Here is a 21925-nt window from a genome sequence, read left to right as displayed (position 1 = left end):
GTCTTATGCACTCAGAGAAGGAGTGGCTCAAACCTCATCTCTTCCTGTCTCCTCCCAGCTCTATCCCCTGCATTGCTAATAGACATGTGGGGCTTTTGGTTTTAACTGGAAAAGCCTTAAAACCAGTTTAGCACTTGGAGTGGTGTCCAGCAATGCTTCCTCTGCATTCCCCTGCTTCTCCAATGCTTTTGCAGAGTTTTTTCAAACTTCTTACTTCTTCTTGCGCAACGGTGAGTGTACCTTTCGTGCCAGCAATTAAACTCCCACAACGTCTGGGTTGTTTGAAAGCAAGTATGCTTTATTACAAGCATATAAATCATAGAGCTTTGTCCGGAGATTGAGAAGACATCTCCGGTTCCTCCAAAAGTGAAAGGAAGACTGACCAGGGAAAAAACGGTGCGTCACATAAATCACAAAGACATTGCATACAGCAGATAACCCGGATGTTGTGACACATCCTCCCTGTGGGAGGAGCGAACTGTTGAGCTTCTTTAACTCTGAAAGCTCCAAACCTCACAAGACATTTCTCCAGGTGCGGAATGGGAGGGAAGGTTTCAATACCTTCTCTCTGATAACTGTGTCTGATCTTCAAACCAGCCCCAAGGGGCTGCTAATTTGCGGAACAAAAAAAGCACAGGGAGGTCCTAATTTTAGATTTCCCAGAGCCTTTTTTTTTGGTGTGGTGCTGGCAGCCACTGGGCAAGCATAGAAAACTGTACTTTGCAGATTGTAGGCCACCTAAGAAGGAGAGGCCACTGAAGCAAGACTTGTCAAATGGCATTAACATCCTCTCCTTTGGCTTCTTGAGTGCTGTCTTGCATTCCTGATTTGTTTGATAAAGCACATACCAGAAATGCAAAGAACCTCCTGTGCAGTGATGACCATAATCCCCCACCTCCGCGATCACTTCCTGTGGTAGCAGCATGAGGGCTCTGGATGGCCTGACCTGGTTTAGGGCATCTATTCTTCGGATGGGAGTTTGGTTTTGGTCATCTGCTGGGTATAGTTGTCTAGGGATGGAGGAGGAATTCTGTTTGCATTTCAGTACAGACCTACCTAATTCACGAGAACTGAAACACAGATATTCTTCAACATCCACCGATCTCTGAATTGTGTGATGCAATTCTTCAAAAAAAAAAAAAAAAGTGTACAACAGCACACATATGAGGGGAAATTTTGTGTGAAAATGAATATATTAGTGAATGTTACAGAAATTTATAAAATTGCATAGAAAAATGCCAACAAATTTTTATGAGGTCTTCCCCCCCCCCTCAAAAAAACCCGCAAGCTGATTAGGCATTTGGATATGCAGACTTCACACTGGAAAAATGAAAAGCTGAGAGAGGCTGAAATTGATCCATCCATTCATAGTTTTGTCTCAGAGGCCAGTTGTGCCTTTTTCCTTGTTTTGGCCTTTTTTGAGTGCAGAGGGATGCAACTGTTTCCTTCTAAGGTACACAAAGAGGGGAAGTAAAATACTGGGTTTTCTGTTAAATACTTGCACGAGGAAAGAAAGAATTCCCTTTTGTTAGTTGAGAGGAAGATCAGAAGAACAAAGACATGTTCTTTGACGTGTGAATTTGTTATCCAGGAATGTTTTGGCTGAGTTGGGGTGGACAGATTTTGGGAATATGGAAGCTGTTGTCATGTCTCCTCTGCCTGCTGTCCAACCATCACACTCAAAACCTGGCAGTATGAAACAGACTACAACTCCACTTTTTATTTTTAATATACTAGATAAACATTGTTCTGTGGTGACCATGGCATCAGTCCAACAGGCCTTATTAAGTCAAAACTCCCCTTGGAGATTTCACTGGGTATATCAAACTCCAAGACTCTTGACAGACTAACATCCCCCCCCCTTTCTGTAATGCAAACAGAAATTTCACACGTTATTCTCACGACAGGATATATGGCAGAAAACTGCACAAAGAACCTCAGCATTCTGTATCCTGTATCAATTCACGGGTAATAATATTTAGAAGTCTTAAAGCCCTCTCTGGGAGGGAGAAAAAAGTAAAATAATTTTGGCTGCCTCTCAGTAAAGTGTAAGTTGATAAAATGCTCAGAAAATATTGTATGTCCGCACATGTATTTTATCTTGACAGGCTCTGTGCAGTGGAGAGTCACACAGCAAAGTCTTGCAGCCAAGTTGGAAGAAAAGAATGTTTTTCTTACAAGATTGTATTTGAGGTGGACTCTGGGGTTCTCCTGGAGAATGCCAGGTTCTGGAATCTTCTTTTCTAGCCCAGACTTTCTGGTGACTTACGTTAGCATAGTATTACAGTGGTTGGTGGAATGAACTTCAGCCTAACCACAATGAAAACGAAATCTTATAGAAATAGCACTTATGGAGACATTTATCACAATTTTTTAAAAGGATGCTCTTGTTCTATCACCCCTTGTGGCTGCTCTGGAGGGGAAGGAAGAGATTGCCCTCCCTTCCCCTCTGAAGTGATGGGACGTCCCTCATGAGAAGGGACGTGCCATTCCTCACATCAGACATCCCCTCACAGGAGAGGACAATGTGTTTGTCCAACGCTGACTGGCTTGGTTTTTGTAGTTTGAGGAAGGTGCGAGGATTGTTATGATCCAGACCAGTATTTACCAATAAGACGAGTGTAGCCTATCTCAGCCACGTGTAGAAACCTTTTCCTATCCGCTTCTGCCCTAACCCCACTGGCCTCTCACAGTGTCTGTAGAGTGAAGACTACTTTAATGATGATAATGAACATAGATGTATGATGAGAAGATATGCATGATTATGAAGAGTGAGATGGAGAAGAACTGGGAAAAACCAGCATCTATGGCAGGTTCTTGGGAGAGATCCACATGCATCTCTGCATTCTGTGTGATCCATGGGGTCCTGTTAACAGAGGCTACCGTTGCCCTCATTTCAGAGACAGGGTCACTTTTGCCCTCTGTAATAGTGATCAAACATGTTGTAGTTTGCCGATGGTAGGTGTTTGCTTGCACGCAGGAAAGCAAAGTTACGTTATCAGGGTCACATGATTGGAATGGGGCCAGAGTTGCCGCTGATTGCCTCGGTTTCTCCCCCCTTTCTCATCAGTGTTCCTATTTGCCAGCCTACCCCATGGCTCAGTGGGACAAACACTGACAACCAAGTCCACTTCCGTTTGCATGGTCCTCCCCAGGGCATTGGTAAGAATGTGAGGATATTGGAGATTGGCATACATATTTATATACCGCTGTCTTACAAAGCATCAGAGTGGTGTAAAGTAGCATAAAAATCCATGGATGGATGGATAGATAGATAGATTGATAGATAAGAGGAGCTTGGATTTGATATCCCGCTTTATCACTACCCGAAGGAGTCTCAAAGCAGCTAACATTCTCCTTTCCCTTCCTCCCCCACAACAAACACTCTGTGAGGTGAGTGGGGCTGAGAGACTTCAGAGAAGTGTGACTAGCCCAAGGTCACCCAGCAGCTGCATGTGGAGGAGCGGAGACGCGAACCCGGTTCACCAGATTACGAGTCTACCGCTCTTAACCACTACACCACACTGGCTAGATAGATGATAGATCCCCTCCTTTGCAAAGGCCACAAAACATAATGTAGGACTGGGTATCCTCTGTATTGCTCTCAGATTCATACACTTTTGTGATCTGTAATGAGGCATGTTCTTTGTGGATGGGAAGAATAGCTTTTCTTCTTTGGTGAGTGTTTTTGGGGTGTGTGTGTAAGAATCTGCCCAGTAGGCCCAGAACTGACTTAACTAATGCAATTCTGTTTCTGAGCTGTCAGTATCAATATAGACTGGATCAGATGTTGTGTGTTATTCCCCCTCCCCATTTGTCTTTTTATTTTTTTTAAAGTGTTCAATAAAACCTGACTTTTGAAATTTGCTTTTTAAGAGATGTTGTTTTCGAATAGCGTAACACTGACTCCCTTTCCCTGTGTCCCTCACCCCACCCTGCCTTTGACAGATGGGGGAAGGAGGCAGCCAGAAGGAGTGAGACATACTGGGCCCAGTTCCAGCAGTTGAAAAGATACCCTGGAACAGGATGTATGTGCAAATACCCACTCAGCAAACATGTAACATATTGATATATTTAAGAGGCTGAAGATTAGGACTGTCCAGCCACCACTGGGAGTGGCTCTGTTTCCCTTTGTTTACAGTTTCAGTCCTATGAGTTGAAAGCTTTAAGGAAAAGTTTATTAGAATTTATGAGCTCTCTCTCTCTCTCTCTCTCTTTGGCTGAAGTACTTTTGGAGGAGTTGACATCTTGAAGTTTGCATGTTTGCTTGTTTGTGTTAGCTTAACAGTTGTCAAAATTATCAAGTGGTCTTATCTGGTACTTTGTCTACTGCTTTTCTTGCTTCCTTAATTTTGCTTCCTAGGAGAATTTATAACAACAAAGTGTCCATCAGGAAATATTTTTTTTTGGTTAGTGGTCTCAAGCCCCATCACTGAATGACATTTCCTGAGGTTTCCTTGCCTGGGAGCCATGGCACAGGCTTGAAATTAGTTTGAATTTATAATGCCGATCTGGTCAGATGATGCTTTTGTGTGAATCCCCACCCATGGTGAAACATTTCCGCTGTGGTGACTTCACAAGCTTTGCCATTTGGTGATTTGCACACTGCACCAGGAACAGTGCTTATGTTGTGTTTAAACTAGGGGCAGGCCCTCTAGAATTTGTGGGATTACAAATCCCATCATCCCCAAGCATTCATCATGCTGGCTTGGACTGATGGGAATGGGAGTCCAACAAGTTTCCCATCATTGATTTAAAGGAGAAGCCTTTAAACTTTAAAGGGTATGAGGGTTTAGTCAAATGATTTGCCTGTTCCCATGAGTCAAAGAGATATCTAAGACACAATTATCCAGAAAGTGATTGGAGCAGCAAGGGAGGTATGTAAAACTTGGAGATGCTGTAAATGTAAACTTGAACTTTGATGGGAAATGGTGGCCATCAACCTTGAGCACTATATATTCCCATATTCCATTGTGCCTCAAAATGCATTTACCGTATTTTTCGCTCCATAGGGCGCACCGGACCATAGGGCACACCTTGTTTTTAGAGGAGGAAACAAGGGAAAAAATATTTTTCTGGTTTTCCTCCTCTATAAGCCCTGTTTTTTTGAGGATCAGCTCAAATTTGTCCAGCTTTTTTGCAAAGGGAAAAGCCCTGTTTTTTGAGGATCAGCTCAAAATTTTGCAGCTTTTTAAAAAGAAAAGGGGAAAAAGCAAAGAGGAAAAGCCCCGTTTTTATGGGGTTCAACTCACATTTCTGCAGCTTCTAAAGGAAAGGGGGCCTCTTCTACAGTTTCCAGACAGATAATCTAATCAGCCAGTCACATGTGGCTGGGGAAACAAACAACCTCCCTCTGCAGCACATTCAACAAAGGAGGGTGGGGCTGAAAGGGAGCCGGGACTCTTATCTCTCTCCCCATCTCTTGCTGATCAGCTGCTGAGCTGGGTCCTTTCAACACCCCCTTTTCTCTTTGTAAAATAAAAAGCATGATCCTCTTTTGGCCCCTGGGCAATTCAGCTCCAGGGACCACCATTCGCTCCATAAGACACACAGATATTTCCCCATACTTTTTAGGAGGAAAAAAGTGCGTCTTATGGAGCGAAAAATACGGTACATTTTAAAAGAAGGATTGCTGTGATTGGCCACTTCTTATTCTAAGCCCCTTTCGTCTGTAAAGCTTGTAGAACTTTAATTAGAATGGACATTTTCAAAAATGTTGATGCAACACCAGCATATTCAGTATGTTGCTAGTTACTAATCTACTGCTTTTGCCAGAGAACCACATTCATTTTACTCCAAACAGATATTTGTGTAGATGTTATGTTTATTACTGAATATCCGGTCTCTCTCTATTACATCTGTTATTGATAAATTGCTTTATGAATGTCCTATATATATAAAACAAAACTGGCCAATTGGCCAAACAGTATAACTGAGGCCTCGTTTTCATAGATAGCAGATTAAATTATAAATCTGGAATGTACTACTTCAGTGGGAATCACATGACTGAATATCATTTGTACAAAATAAAATATATAATATTATATTTAATAGACTATATCTGTGGCAAATGAATACCGTACTTTAAGAACAAAAAGAAAGCAAAAACATTCCAAAACAGTTAAAACATTCTAAGAACAGTTAAAATTAAAAACATCTAAAAGCAGTTACAGTTAAAAACATTGTTGCATGCACTGATATTGAGTATTCTTAAGCCACTTGATGCCTGGGTAAACAGGAATGTTTTCTAATTCCTCCCAAAAGTTAACAATGATGAGGACAGGCACATCTCCCTTGAGAGGGCACTCCACAACTGGGGAACCATCACTGAAAAGGCCGTGTCATGGGTCAGTTCCAACTGGGCAGCCCCTGGTGGTTGTGCCACCAACAAGGCCTCATGTGGCTTAGCTTGGAATAGAGGAGACTGAGAGGAGATATGATAGTCATCTTCAAATATCTAAGTGGCTGTCACATGGAGGATGGAGCAAGCTTCTTTTTTCCTGCTCTGAAGGCTAGGACCCGAACCAATGGATTCAAGTTACAAGAAAGGAGATTCCGACTAAACACGAGGAAGAACTTTCTGACAGTAAGAGCTGTTTGACAATGGAACTGACCCCCTCAGGAAGTTGTGGACTCTCCTACCTTGGAGGTTTTTAAGCAGAGGTTGGATGGCCATCTGTCATAGATGCTTTAATTGATAGTCCTGCATTGCAGGGGGTTGAATTAGGGGACACTCGAGGTCCTTTCCAACTCTACAATTGTAGAATTGTAGAATTCTATGACTCTGTATAAGGCAGCTTCCTAGTATGATAAAAAAAAATGTGGAAAAACTCAGCAAACAATGAAAAAGTGAATACAACCATGGCACTATGTTCCTCGTTCATAGTGGTTATAGAAAGCTGGTACCCATGGTGTATATTGCATTAGATCAGCGTTTTGTTCATAATTATGCCCATTTTTTGTTGATTATAGCTTCAGCTGATGTCCTTGGTAGGGTTGCCATATTTTGAAAAGCAAAGAAGAGGACACATTTGTCGACTTCTACTTTTAACTATGGATCACGATGACGACTCTCATTTTACATATCCATGAAAAAGAGGGCATGTCCTGGAAAAAGAGGACATATGGCAACCCTATATAGCCCACGTATTATATCACCACACCAACGGAGGGAAATAGCAGAACCAAGGTATCCAGGATAGATTCGACTCAAAGTACTCCTGCTAGGTTCTGCTCTAGGGAAAAGTTGTATGCTGCTTTAAGAGATGCCAAGAGTCAGGTTCAAACTGCTATGCAATGTTTTTCAACCCCTTTTAATGCCTTGATGCTGGGTTGATAACACAAAAGGAAAATTCCTGCCAAATACCTGATTTTTCACAGAATGGTATTTCATGGAAGGGAGACCTCTCGGTTGCATTCTGCAAAGTTCACAGACCTCTGCAGTTTATTTTAAGAGATCGGCATTTGTTTGGCCTAGTTTAATGTCAATTATCTAATCAGAAGCAGACACACAACATCTTAGGCTGTGAAAGATACCAAGGAATGTACTAAGAACTTCAAAGGGGAAAGTAAGAGTTCAGTACCCATCTTAACCGTGAGACCCCTTACAACCCATCTCCCCCTTCCCTACTTAATTGGGTTTTGATTTTTTTTAAAATCAGTTTAGCAGCAGCAATATTTCTTCTGAGAGAATAATATGGAGCGGCACGGCTAACAGAATTGCAGTAAAACCAGCTTTGCTTATACCAAGAGAATCAACGTTAAGAGGTATTGCCATCCCCTCCGTTTCTGATGTTTAGCAGTCAGTGCTGATGCATACGTAGTGAATAATGTCTGTGCACAAGAGGGAGATATCAGCAGGCACGGACAAAACCTCTTTAGGAGAAAACCCTAAAGTGGTTGGGAAAGCAATCCAACGAGGACCGAGCATGCTCAGTGGCCATGGGGCAGAGGCAGGGGATCCCAGGATACTGAGTGGGAGGGGCAATGCAATGGAGCACCTGGAGGAGGGTGTGTCTGGCCAATGGAGACAGTGGACAGGTGCATTCTGCATGACAACCTGTTGCTGCAGGTCCCACTTTTATTCACAGGCATTGGACGAAGCAGCATTGGTTATGCTGGACAGAAACCAACCACCATTCCCCCCCCCCCCTAGTCTCAGACTGAGGACTCTAGGACACTGGGGTTTCAGACACATCATGCACCTGCCGTTATGTAACCCTGCCACCCAGTGAGCTTTGTGGTTGATTTCAACATGGATCTTACCAGTCTGACAGTCCAACCCAGTGTTTCCCAAACTTGGGTTTCCAGCTGTTTTTGGACTACAATTTCCACCATCCCTGACCACTGGTTTTGCTAGGGATGATGGGAGTTGTAGTCCCCCCCCCAAAAAAAAACAGCCGGAGACCCAAGTCTAACCTCACTGACCTTATCTATTTAAAAAGCTGGCCCAGTCTGAACATGAAAACTCTGGATCTGGCCAAAGGCCATCTAGTCCGGCATCTTGTTCTTGCAGTGGCCGGCCAGATGCCTATAGGAAGCCCACAAGCATGACTTGCCTGCAGCAATGCTCTCTCTCCCCACTTGTGATTCCCAGCAGCAGGTATTTAGAGGTATACTGCCTCTGACCATGGAGATATATCTTGACTAGTAACGTGCTTTTGGAAAGTGATTGGCTTTGATGTGCCTTTGGAATGGTGGGGCTGGAGTGCTCTGGATTACAAAAAACAAAATCAGTGAAATGTGCCAAAACAAAACCACACACACACACCTTAATTTCTGTTTGGGTGTCTCGGATAGAAGGTTGCCCTGTGCTTTCTAAGTTCCACCACATCTGCAGGATCCAGATCAGCACCTATTGAAGTTGCCTTGGGAATTCCAGACATTTCCTGTGCACCTGCCAAGTTCTCTATACATTCATTGTATTATTTTCACTGGGACAGACACATTCACACTGAGCGGAAAGTGCCTGCTGTCCTGGAATTCTGTTTGTTACCCTGCAAGGTAAATTTTACTGAAATAATATGATGTTCTCTTGAGGAGAGAACACACACACACACACACACACACACACACTTCCTCCCTCCCTTAAGAGGCAAGAGGAGCCCTTGTGATCTAGGATTGTATTTCTTTCTTTTGGTGGAATATCTCAGAAATCAGCAGGACAGGACTGTAGTAGTGTTACGAAAGAAGAAAAATAAGACAAAGTCGTCATGGCGCCCTGGAATATGGAAAATTCCGATAATAGTTTGGCTTCCATGTTGACAAAGAGGGTTGCTGTTGGCTTGAAAACGACCCTCTATAAACCAAGGAATTGTCTACATCTCCTCTTTAAAGACATTAAGGAGATCAAAATCCTGCCTTTTATTGGACCACATTGTGAGTAAGTATTTGACACGATAAGGAAGGTTTCACGTCATGCAGAGTCCTCCGTTGGGCTAATGCCGAGACAGATAATTTATTAACTCAGCTTGTAGCTGGGCTGTATCCTTGGACACTGGATTGGACAGGGAGAAGATTTGACTGCCATAAAAAAGGAAATGGTTGGGAAACCAAAGCCTATAGCCTGTAGTGATGAGATTGTGCTGTGCAAGGTATAGAATTCACTAGCATTTCAAAGGACTGACCCTGGCAGCTTGGAAAGGAGAAAATGATAGATCCAGGGGGAGAGTGGATGGGAAAAGTCATGTTTGCCCTGTCACTAGGAATGGACTGAAATATTCAGCTCGGTAATTTGGGGAGGTGCTAAAAAATAAAAAAGACCCCGAAGACTAGCTTGATTTTCAGGAGGCAGGCAAATTCTAAGGAACTTTGGGTAATGGGGAACTTACCTTAAATGGTGTTTCCATGTGCTGTGGCACCTGTCACGGTGTCCTGTGTGCCAGAGGCGGTTTAGTCATGGTGGCCACATGACCAGGAAAAGCTGTTCGCGGACAAAGGCTAGCTCCCTCGGCCTGAAAGTGGAAATGAGTGCCACATCCCATATTCGACTGGACTTAAAAAATGAGGTTCCTATGTTCTCTTGAAGAGAAGAGCACAACTGGATTGAGCCAATGGCTCATCTAGACCAGCATTGTGTTTGCATGATAGCCACCCAGATGCAAGTGGGAAGCTGTAAGCAGGAAGCTTGGGGTGGGTCAACTGCAGCTCTTTTGGGGGGACAGGGGTTCTTAAAAGTAGATTATCCTACCACACAAATTCCCCACCAGACACCGCCCCCTCCACAAAAAGCTGAACAAAGTGTGCTTTGCTCCTTGCTGATGCTTACAAATGATGATGATGATGATGATGATGATGATGATATTTGTATCCCACCCATCTGACTGGGTTGCCCCAGCCATTCTGGCAGTTTTTCCATAGGAGTCAGCCTTATTTAATATCTGCTATATAGCAATGATTCATGTAGCAATATGCTTCATTAACTAGCAGACACAAAAAGGGAGTATTTGAAGGGTATTTACTATTTAAGGGTGTGCTGAAGCTTAACCTGTCCGAAGAGGAAGGTGAAGTAGAGGAGGTTTCGGCCCCAAAAGGGAAGTGTTTTCTTTCTTTCTTTCTTTCTTTCTTTCTTTCTTTCTTTCTTTCTTTCTTTCTTTCTTTCTTGGAAACTGAACTCATTCTACCCTGATATAATTTGTGTACATACTGTCCCTTACATTGCCTGTCATTTAAGTGCTTAATAGACGCATATGCCTTATGTGTCTTATTCCTCCTCCACTTTTCAAACTGCACATTATCATGTTTCCAAATGCAAATACTTTTTACTGCTCTGTGTTTTGTGTCCAACTGCACACACAAAAATAATACCTTGCTTCGGGAAAGGGTTCTCTTTGGGGGAAAAGCTGTAGCTCAGTGGTAGAGCACACAAGTTCCATGAAAAAGGTCCCAGGTTGCACCCCAAACATCTCTAAGTTGGACTGTGAGTGTCTCCTGGCTGTGTCTTCTGTTTGAAGCCCTAGGCAGCTGCTACCAGTCACTGTTGACAGTACTGAACTAGGCAGATCAACGATCTGACTGGGTATATATATATAAGACAGTTCCCTGTTTTCCTAGGTTGTTTCTTTCTTTTTCTTTTTGCCGAAAACAGAATTCAAAAGCCACATTGCACATGAACAACAGTACATATAATGTTGTTCTCAGGCGTGTTCCGGTGGAGAGGGGAGATGGGTGCCTCACTGGTAGTTTTTGCAGCAACAATGAATAGGTTGGATGCAGAGGAAGTTAGTTATAACTTAGACCCACTGGAATCAATGGGACGTATCATCATAGCTGTGTGACTAACTTGCCCCATGGATTTCAGTAAGGATGTCCAACTTGCTATGTATTCAATTCAGCTTGTTTTGTACTCCTTCCCCCATCCAACTGAGCACCTGTAATTAGCTACTCTTGGGCTTGGGGTAGCCTTTGCCAACCTGGTGCCCTCCAGATGTTTAAGACAATGGCTCCCCTTGGGCTGAACATCTGGAGGGCACCAGGTTGAAGATGGATGGCATAAGGAGAAGAAGGATTACCATTTCACAGAAACCAGACAAGCTTAACCCTTGGAATTTCTCGTTATGGAACATAAAACACAGCACACCAGGCAAATGCACTCAGAAGTTTTGGTTAGGCTTATTTCTGTAACATTTTCATCTATCAGCAGAAGCACACCTCAGTGGAGCGTAACCCTTTTTTTGCCCGAGACTTATACATTTCATTTTATAGCCTTTGCCAAACTTTTAAAATCTCTTTTTCTAAAGTGGAACAACCCCTGCCCCCCCTTTTTATGAAGTACAAGCACATATTTTACATTTATTTTCATAACTTCCACTTGAAAACAATCCTTTGGGGGGCTGTAGTTGGGTTAATAAAGCTGAGCAGTTACAGAGTGTGGAAGGAGCCTTCGAGGCCTGTTCTGCACCAGGAGACAATGTTGGCTGAGGGACAGAAATTAAAGATGCAAGGACACGGTCTGGCAGCCTTTCTCCAAAGCAGGACTCAGATCCAAGGGCTTCGTCCCAAGTGCACAGAAGTTAAAGGAACGATTCCGACAGTGCTTTCCACAAGATCACTTTAATGCAGATTAGCTGTTCTTTAACACCATTGCTGTGGGTTTCTTGGCAAACACAGGGGGAAAGCCAACACACAGGACCGGTGCTAGGGCTTCTTGTGCCCTAGGCAAACCACCTTCTGGCGCCCCCCGCCTGCCCCCCGCCCAAGCCTGCTTTAGCGGGAGGTGGGGTGTGTGTGGAGAGGCAGCAGTTTCTCCGCTGTAGGGGAGAAGCTGATGCTCGCCCGCCCCGCCCCCCGCCAAAGCCTGCTTTAGCGGGAGCCGGGGTGGTGGTGTAGGGGGCAAGCAGCACCTCTCCGCTACAGCGGAGAAGCTGCTGCTAGCCTGTCCAGCCCCCCTGCCCAAGCCTGGCCAGCGCCCCCCCCTCCATTTTGGCGCCCTAGGCAATTGCCTAGTTCACCTAAATGGACGCGCCGGCCCTGCCAACACAGTACTAAGTGAAATTTTTGCCAGCATGAGCGATCTTGCTTGCGCTACAGAATCTTCTCCCCCTACACCCCACTAAAACTGTGATAAGGGTTCCCCCAATTCTCTAGAACAGATTTGGGGAGGGTGGAGGGAAATCCTTGCACAGGTAGGATGGGTAGGTTGAATACTGCCCAGGAATTTCCCACATTCTTCTGGAACATTTTACAGGCTGGAGGGTGTTGACCCATCCTAACCACTGTTTTTTTTTTTAGCCCCATGGGCACATTTGAGTTTTTGAGTAAGGGCCATGGCGATGATGGAAGCAATCGCATGTGCTCCGGTAGAGTAAGCAAGGAAGTTTGCTTCAAGCAAAATTTGAGAGCAAACTGGAGGTTTCTGCTTGGACAAAGCATCTGAGGAATTTTGATGGAAGTTATGCACTTTGGTGAAATGTGTACATAAGTGACAACTTTTTTTTTAAAAAAAAGAACTTACCACTTAAAAAAATTGAAATTAGCACACAGGGTGCATGTGTGTGTGTGGCATTAAAAGGTAGGGGGTAAACTCCAGCAGGAAACGGGTATGGGACTCTCACCCAGATTGGGAACATGATCAAGAATGGGTCCCCACAGCTGTTTTTCTTCAAAATAAGAGTGGCAACTTGAATCACGTGGCTCCCCCTCCCCCACCTCCACAAAGTGTTTGGGCCAAAGTCAGGCTTGAAAAGAACAAAACATCGAGTTTTCTATTTTGCAGCTTGATAAAAGCCAAGTTCTAATTAGTGCTTGTACAAGCAGAACCTGGAACAAAGTATTGTAGCTCCCGTTCAAAGTAGTAGCCAGCCAGCTAGCTGTGTCCTCCCCCAGGATACTCCATTGCATCCCCCCATCTAGTTTCCCCCCTTCCCTCAACAGCCGGTCAGCAAATCAGTGACCACTGAGCATGTGCAGTCCTCATTGATTTGCTTTCACCACCCTACAATAAAGGTTTTTTGTTGTCGCAGTTTTGCAAACCTCCAAGTTCCCCTATGTATGCTGATATATCTCTCTTATGCGTGGAGGGTGCTGTTTCAATATCCAGTGGTCCTTCCCCCCCCCCCCCGGACAACAACACACTTTCTGTATAATAAGTAGATTTATAATCCACCCTACCGCCCACTTCCCCCCCCCCTTTTAACTGGATTTTCATTATGAGACGTTAGTGATATAAAACAAAATGTATGGAATGCTGAACACGTCCTTGGGATGGCTGCAGAGCAAATCTGCCTTCTGCAAAAGCCAAAGGCACAGTGGGAACCAATAATGTGGCATCTCCCCTCCGCCTCCCTCCGCACAATGATTCATTTCATTTTTCATAATTCCTCTGAAACGTTTCGGCTGGAGATTTGCAAAACAAACATGGCGTGATATCTACCCCTTTGATATCTTGCCTTCTAGCCAATCTATCACCCTTCCCACCCGCAAGACACACTCTTTAAAGTCCCCCCCCCCCGATCTTTCCAACTTTTACGTACATCCTACAGGTCGCACTCTGGTTTACTGTAGATCTTTTAGCAATACAACAAGTCTCAGTCTTCAGTATGCCACATTGCCACATGAAAAAATAAAAATAAACACAAGAAGCTGCTCACCAATTCAGTCAAGTCGCCAGTGTTCCTAAGGGCCATGGCCCGTGAAAGTGTGAGGGGAAGAGGACTGCTATTATTATGATTATTTTACTATTAGTCTGTCGGTCAGTATGCTTTCTACTAGGTTTTTGTTATGTTTTTGTCCTCGATGTTTCGTAATGCATTACTAATGTTGTGCACCGCCCTGACATCTTTTGATAAAGGGCAGTATATAAAATGAATTAATAATACTAATACTAATACTGTTTGGGACGCGGGTGGCGCTGTGGTCTAAACCACAGAGCCTAGGGCTTGCCGATCAGAAGGTCGGCAGTTCGAATCCCTGCAACGGGGTGAGCTCCTGTGGTTCAGTCCCTGCTCCTGCCAACCTAGCAGTTCGAAAGCACGTCAAGTGCAAGTAGATAAATAGGTACCGCTCCGGCGGGAAGATAAATACGGCATTTCCGTGTGCTGCTCTGGTTTCGCCAGAAGCGGCTTAGCCATGGGGACCTTTATATGTCCAGCTGTCCTTTGTCAACAACAAATTGTCGCTGCTTTTTGTGTTGAATATATGCTATATGGTCATTTATGGACCTAATAGTTATCTATAATAGTTTAATTTGGGGGGGGGCAAGAGAGTGGGGCCCTAAACTATAGCTTGTTTAGCTTATACGTCAATCCGGCACTGGGTCAGTATTGTCTACGCTGATTGGCAGTCGGAGGTGGATTTTTAGGGGAGCGCAACCAATTCTGTCACACTGGGTGCGGGGGCCCTGCAACTATGTTGTAAGGCAAAAGGCAAGGAGGGCATCGGATTTTGGAATTTCACAGGGCACCGCTGTAGTTTGAGACCCCAAGGTCTCATGGTTTGTAACAGAGGATCTCCAAGAGGACACCCCCAGCCCTAGTTGGAAGTGCTGAGGACTGAACTTTGGACCTCCTGCATGGAAAGCAGATGCTCTGCCACTGAGCTATGGCCCTCTGTGCTCAACTCCCTAAATTATGTGTTGTGCAAAGTACTTCCGTTTCATAGGTCTTGAATCTGCTACTAATCCGTTTCCTTGGATCATGCTAAGTTCTACTAAGAGAGGGAGACATGCTCCTCTCTGTTCACTTTCTCCACACCAAACATCATTTTACGAACTTTGATCATGCTGCCCTTAACCGAAAGAGACCCAAACATTGTTGTATTTTCCCATAGGATCATGCACACCTGAGACACGCAGAATGATAGCTCATGGTGCAGAATCTCCAGCTTGGAATGGCAATTCAGTGCTGATTCAGTGGTGTAGAAGCAGTGGTTTTTGAACTCCAGAAGGCAGGTGTGAACATAGGTTAAACATCAGAGGGAATTACCTGGCGGTAAGACCAATTCTGCTTCCCAACGCTATAGCAGAATATCCTAACCTTGATAGGTTTCCAAGGAATAGATGCTTTTGGTATGAAGACACAGCTTTTGGTACTTAGACAAAGGGTCCAGGGGAAAAATATATGCAAGTAACGAACAATCCTATAGCATGTAAGTGTCCTAAAGAGGCAGAGACTAACATTGACAGACCTGCAAAAGTGGAAAGGTGTGACTGAGACTGTTTCCAGGCTATTGGTATTTTGCAAGTGGGGTTCAAACATATACCTGCACAATTAAAATGGATTTGGGGCTCTTGCACAAGCAAGCAACCTGCCTCCCACAACCAAATTAGAGTTTTTGCAGTAAGGAAAGTGAAAGGAAAATGAACTGAAAAGTATAGGTAACCATCACTTCATGTAACCTCTGTACAGAATAAGAATGAATGCTCAATAAACAGCAGATGTCATTTGATTTCAGTGCAAATATTGTGAACACAAATCAGGATGAATGCTCAATAAACAGGCCATATGGAAATCCTCTAAGTCTCAACCTATGCTATGGGCACACCGTTAATCAAATTTTTCCTCAAAAGATCTGAAAGGGGGGGCAGTTTTTGTTGCTATGGAATGCTTTTGAGAAAAAAACACACCCACCCCTTTTGATTCAACCCTATTCTAGCACCATCACTGAGGTAACTTTGCAAGTGATTAGTGTAACTGTCAAAGAGTAACGAAATAAGCATTGATCCTGAAGCAAGTTAGCGAAGTCAGTGGGATGACACTTGTATAGCTTGTTTCAGGATTGGTGCTAATGCTTTACACTTCAACGATTATGTTGATAGGTCACAAATTTACCTCAGTCTCACCTGATGCCCTTTCACCCTTGGTTCAAGCCTATGACTTGCCTGTCTTTCCCAATCTCTTCATGGATGTCCAGTTCCCTCACTTAGGAAAACATGAAACTTTTGATCTCTTTAACCTTGCTCTCCTAGTCCCATTGAAGCGTGTACACACACACACACCCTTCAGTATATTTAAGCTTTATTATTATTATTATTATTATTATTATTATTTTATTTTATTTTATTTTATTTTAAAAAGGTTGTGTGAACCTTTCATGAACCCGGGCTTAACTTTTTAAAAGATTGGTTATGCAGCTTGGACCCAGGAGATTTTCACATGTTTTGGATTTTATTCTGAGCATTAGAGCTTTTCTGGGCTGTCCGTCTCCCAAGTGTTAAATGAAGAAAACCCAACACCGATTAAGAACTTGTATTTTCAACTATAATATTTTAATGGGCAGCTGAAATGCAGAGCCAGTCCTGTTGGGACTTGTAAGTATGTACTGAAAAAGGATAGTTATTCAAAACTAGAGTGCCACATGCATCCCTGTGGCACGGGAATTTAAACAGATGATGTTTATGGGAAAGAGTTAGTGAGTTCCACAATGGATATGTATGTTTCTTATAATTTTTTTTGGCTGCGGCCTGCACTTCTTCCTGAGTGTGAGCAACAGAAGCATTGGCCCTCCCTTTGAAGGAAACTATATACCGGTAGTTCTGTGGTGAAAAAACAGCAATACATGGTGGATGGTAGACGAGGGAATGAAATACCTAAATGGGTGACTTGGCATCTTCTGCATAGGACCAGCCCAAGACATTTTGACACCTGAAGCGGATCCCAAAATGGCAGCCTGCTCCCCACAAGAAAAGAAGGAATAAGGGAAGATCTACATCAGGACCAAGGGGGAAAAGAAAGGTCAACATTTGATCTGCTGTCCTGGTGGATCTTGTGGCAACTTTGCCTTGCCTCATGGGTGGGCCTGCCCTGAATAAAGATCTACATTGGGATCTGCTGCCCATGAGGATTTTGCCACCTGAGGCAGTCACCTCACCACCTCATGAGTGGGCCAGCCCTGAATTACAACTCCTGTTGGCCATGGTGACACAACAGCATCTGGAGGGCCACAGGTTCCCCTTTCCTGACCTAGAGCTTGGGTGTGTGGCTTAGGTTCATCCTGGTCGCAGCCTATGAGGAAGAGGCATGAGAGAAGCCCTTGGATGGGGGGAAGTCCTCAATGAAACAATCTCAATCTGAGCGCCATAGAGCAAGAGAAAGATTTGTCAACTCCCCCCAAGGAGTCAGATCAGTTGGTCCATCTAGCTCAGTATTGCCAGTGCTGACTGGTAGCCACTGCAGGATTTCAGACAGGGAGTCTCTCCCAGCCCTGTCTGGAGATGCCTGGGATTGAGCTTGGGATCTTCTGCATGTAAGGCAAATGCTCTTTCACTTAACAGTGGTCTTTCCCCCGTGCAAGAAAAGAGCAAATACATGCATTGCCAAAACAGAGGACACAGGTTGGCTTCAGATTTGCATATGCTAATTTGTATGCATAGGCTCAGATTTAGATTTCTGTCACCAGATTCTTCTGTTTTCAAAAGTTATAAATGCACTGTTTATGTTGGCTCGTGGGCTAGATGTTTGCCGCAGGCTGTTGTCCCACAAAAATGTATTGGAAGCCTTGCCAATGAAACTATGTAAAAATAGGCCTAAAGTATTAAAATAACTCCTAAAGAGGTTCTCCCCCCCCCCACCCTGCAAAAACAACAACATGCCAGGTTTTTGATGTCACTCTGGTTAAGACTGCAGTCATACAGGATTATTTGAGAGCAAGCTCTACCTAATGCTGTGAGACATATGTGCAAGGGGGCAGCCAGTTGAGAGGTTCAGTGTAGGCAAATGGTAGGCTGGTTGGCCTAATAATGTCTAGTTTGGGCCTCCAGATTCCTATCTAACTGTTATGAAACATCTGTAGTTGTAGGAGTTGTAGTTCAGCAACATCTGGAAGGCCACAGTTTCCCCGCCGCTGGCATACACAAGTCCTCTCAGTGTGACAGATTCCCCCCACCCCTTCTAAAAGCTGTGCTAAGAAAACGAACCACCCTATGGAAGATTTTTGATTTAAAAATAAATCAAAGTATTCCCTCCTCCCGTAGTCCTCCTCTGTCTCTTTTTCATTCAACTGCTGTTTTTCCTCTCTCCTCCAAACTGGCACAGCTACTTACCTCCAGCAGATATTTCCTGTTCAAAACCTGCTCCAGACAGGATGCACGAACCATAATGCAACCCAGGAGACAGTATGGTGAGCCCTGCAGTGAATAGCAACAGAAAAGAGTGTGGTTGTCTTAACCACATGAGCTTTCATGCGTAAGCAGACTCTGAGAAGTAATAGCTGATGAAGCAATCCATTTGCTTGGAAAAGTGAGGTGTTACCGTTAAGGGTGTTATGACCCAGGAGACTATGGTTTCAATTCCCACTCAGCCATGAAGTTCTTCTCTAGGCGCCCTTGAGCCAGTCACTGACTAACCTACCTCACAGGGTTGTTGTGAGGGTAAAATGGGGAGGGAAGAACTGTGTACAATACCATGAGTATTTTTGGGGGGAGGGGGAGGAAATGGCAGATTATGAGAGATTGCTGTATTTGGTTGCTTCCTTTCTTGGGGGGTACAAATTAGGTGGGGTCATATTAAAATGCAAATGTAACAGATATTCCCCTATTGCTGACATCACCCACCCTCCTCACTCTTGCTACTCATTGGCGGGTTTGCTGGCCAGCAGTGGCACTGTAATGGGCCAGAAACCAAGTGAGAGCCAGTGTGGTGTAGTGGTTATGAGCGGTAGACTCATAATCTGGGGAACCGGGTTCGCGTCTCCGCTCCTCCACATGCAGCTGCTGGGTGACCTTGGGCTAGTCACACTTCTTTGAAGTCTCTCAGCCCCACTCACCTCACAGAGTGTTTGTTGTGGGGGAGGAAGGGAAAGGAGAATGTTAGCTGCTTTGAGACTCCTTCGGGTAGTGAAAAGCAGGATATCAAATCCAAACTCCTCCTCCTCCTCCTCCTCCTCCTCCTCCTCCTCCTCCTCCTCCTCTTCTTCTTCTTCTGCTCAGATTCTGGCTCATTGCCCTTCTGTTACCAGGTAAACTCTCAAGAAAGTGTGAGTGGTAGGGTAAGGCCGGCCACTGCAGAGAGGTTACTACCCGGGGGCCCAGATGGCACAGGATCTTGGAGGTCATAGAATTGTAGACCCCAAGGTTCGTCGAGTCCAAGCCCCTGCACTGCAGAAATCTCAGCTAAAGCATCCATGACAGATGACCATCCAACCTGTGCTTAAAAACCTCCAAGGAAGGAGAGTCCACAACCTCAAACAGCTCTTCCTGTCACAAAAGTTCTTCCTGATGTCTAATCAAAATCTCATTTCTTGTAACTTGAAGCCATTGAGTCAAGCCCTGCCCCCCAGAGCAGGAGAAAACAAGCTTGCACCATCTTCCATGTGACGGCACTTGAAATATTTGAAGATGGCTATCATATCTCCTGTTGTCTTTGTCCATGGAGTTTTCTTGGCAGGGATACTGGAGTGGCTTGCCAGTTCCTTCTCCAGGTGGATCACATTTAGTCTAAACTCTCAGCTGTGACCTGTCCATCTTGGGTGGCCCTGCATGGCATAGCTCATAGCTTCCCCTTCGCCACGACAAGGCAGTGATCCATGAAGGAGACTCTTGAGAGTCCCATGGACTGCAAAAAGATCAAACTTATCCATCCTTAAAGAAATCAGCCCTGAGTGCTCACTGGAAGGGCAGATCCTGAAGTTGAGGCTCCAATACTTTGGCCACCTCATGAGAAGAGAAGACTCCCTGGAAAAGACCCTGATGTTGGGAAAGATGGAGGGCACAAGGAGAAGGGAGCGACCGAGGACGAGATGGTTGGACAGTGTCCTCGAAGCGACTGGTATGAGTTTGGCCAAACTGCGAGAGGCAGTGGAGGATAGGGGTGCCTGGCGTGCTCTGGTCCATGGGGTCACGAAGAGTCGGACACGACTGAACAACAACAACAACAAATCATATCTCCTCTCACTCTCCTTTTATTCAGGTCCTGGTCAGTTCTGGCTTGGTAAGCTGTGGGGAAACAGCCTATCGTCCACCCCTGCCCCAATCTGGAGCCATGTCTTCCAACAAGAAGCAAAGGCAGTGGGGGTTTCCTCCCATCCTTTCATGACCGTAGCCAGCCTTGAATCCTTTGAGATTGGAAGGAGTTCCAGGTCTTGCTTCTACGCAGCTCCTTTCATTTAATGTATTTCTGTTGCCTAGTAATCCATGTCTGCAACCACACAGAAGATTTCTCCTGCTTCAGTCAAATAGGAACTCCATCACACTGCCCATGTGGGCATGTGGGCAGAGATTTTGGTGGTGGTGGGGATCACTGGTAGCCCCCTGAACATTTTCTAGGCCCTGGCAAATTTCTTGACTTTGCCCACTGCTGATGCCAGCCATACCTCAGCTGCTACACTGAGTGGGGGGAAATGTTCCATGTCTGCCCCACAAGCCCCAGCTACTTATACTACTGGGTAAGAGCTCTTGATGGTTTTGAACCTGGATAGGCACATCCCAGAACAAAAGTGAATTGGATTCTCCCTTCATGCATGGGTATACATACATCTTCCAATAAATAATTAGTTTAATTAAGCCCCAATTCCCTTTGGCCCAAGACATTGGTTCACAACAAAGAACCAAACTTGGACATTCTCTCTCCACTCCTTGCCTTCAATGTCTTTGTTCCAAGCCTGCTTTTTCTGTACATACGGTAAGGAGCAAAATGACCAATTTTCAGAAAACAATCAATCCACAATGCATTAGTATGACATTTCTGAGCAATTCCTTGCGTTTCATGTAACTTGACCGCTACGGTACGCATGCCGAGCGCTGTGGGTTATTATTTTGGCACGCAATGGAAAGCTTTGTTGAAATGGTGTGTGTGGGTGTGTGGGTGGCCATTGTCTCTCATCTGTGTTGCTTCTTGGCATAAAAGAATGTGGTTGAAAAATCTGCTTTCTATGACGGGGGGTGGGGGGTGGAATTGGGCACAGATGAGAAACTTGGAGCTAATTTCTGCAATTGTGGAATCCTTTTCCCATGAGGCTTTAGAAGATCCTGGAAATGTATTGTAAACAAATGTTGTAAGCAAAGGATGGATTCGGAGGTGTGTGAGCCACATCCCGTTGGCTCATGAAGCTCTTTTAGATGGCAGGCTGCGAGGTTCCGGAATATTTCTGCTTCCATCTACTTTCCCCCCTTCCATTTTCTTTCCTTCCTTTCCAAATGTCACACTGGGCTTGAGCAGGAGAAAGTCTCAGGAAAAACCCATCCGGCTTCAATTGCCTTAGTTGCTCTGGCGTGAGCAGGGAAGTATTTTGCTCAGGACTTCAGCAAGGGAGAAGAGGATTAAATCTCTGCTCTGTGTCTGATTCTGTTCATCGGGGTGGCTAACCCTTTGCAGCCCAGGGGCCACATATTCCGGGGTCACATTTCGGGAGTGGGAGGGGCCTGAGGCAAAAGTTGGTAGAGCAGTAAAATGTAATTGTTACCTTTGGACATTTTGCATGTTTCTGCACACACTCAAACATCCTTCTCCATTCAGGAAAACATCCTTCTCCAAACATTCTTCTCCATTCAGGAAAA

This window comes from Lacerta agilis, chromosome 10 (genome assembly GCF_009819535.1).
Source record: "Lacerta agilis isolate rLacAgi1 chromosome 10, rLacAgi1.pri, whole genome shotgun sequence".
NCBI lineage: Eukaryota > Metazoa > Chordata > Lepidosauria > Squamata > Lacertidae > Lacerta > Lacerta agilis.
This window is presented reverse-complemented; position numbering follows the sequence as displayed.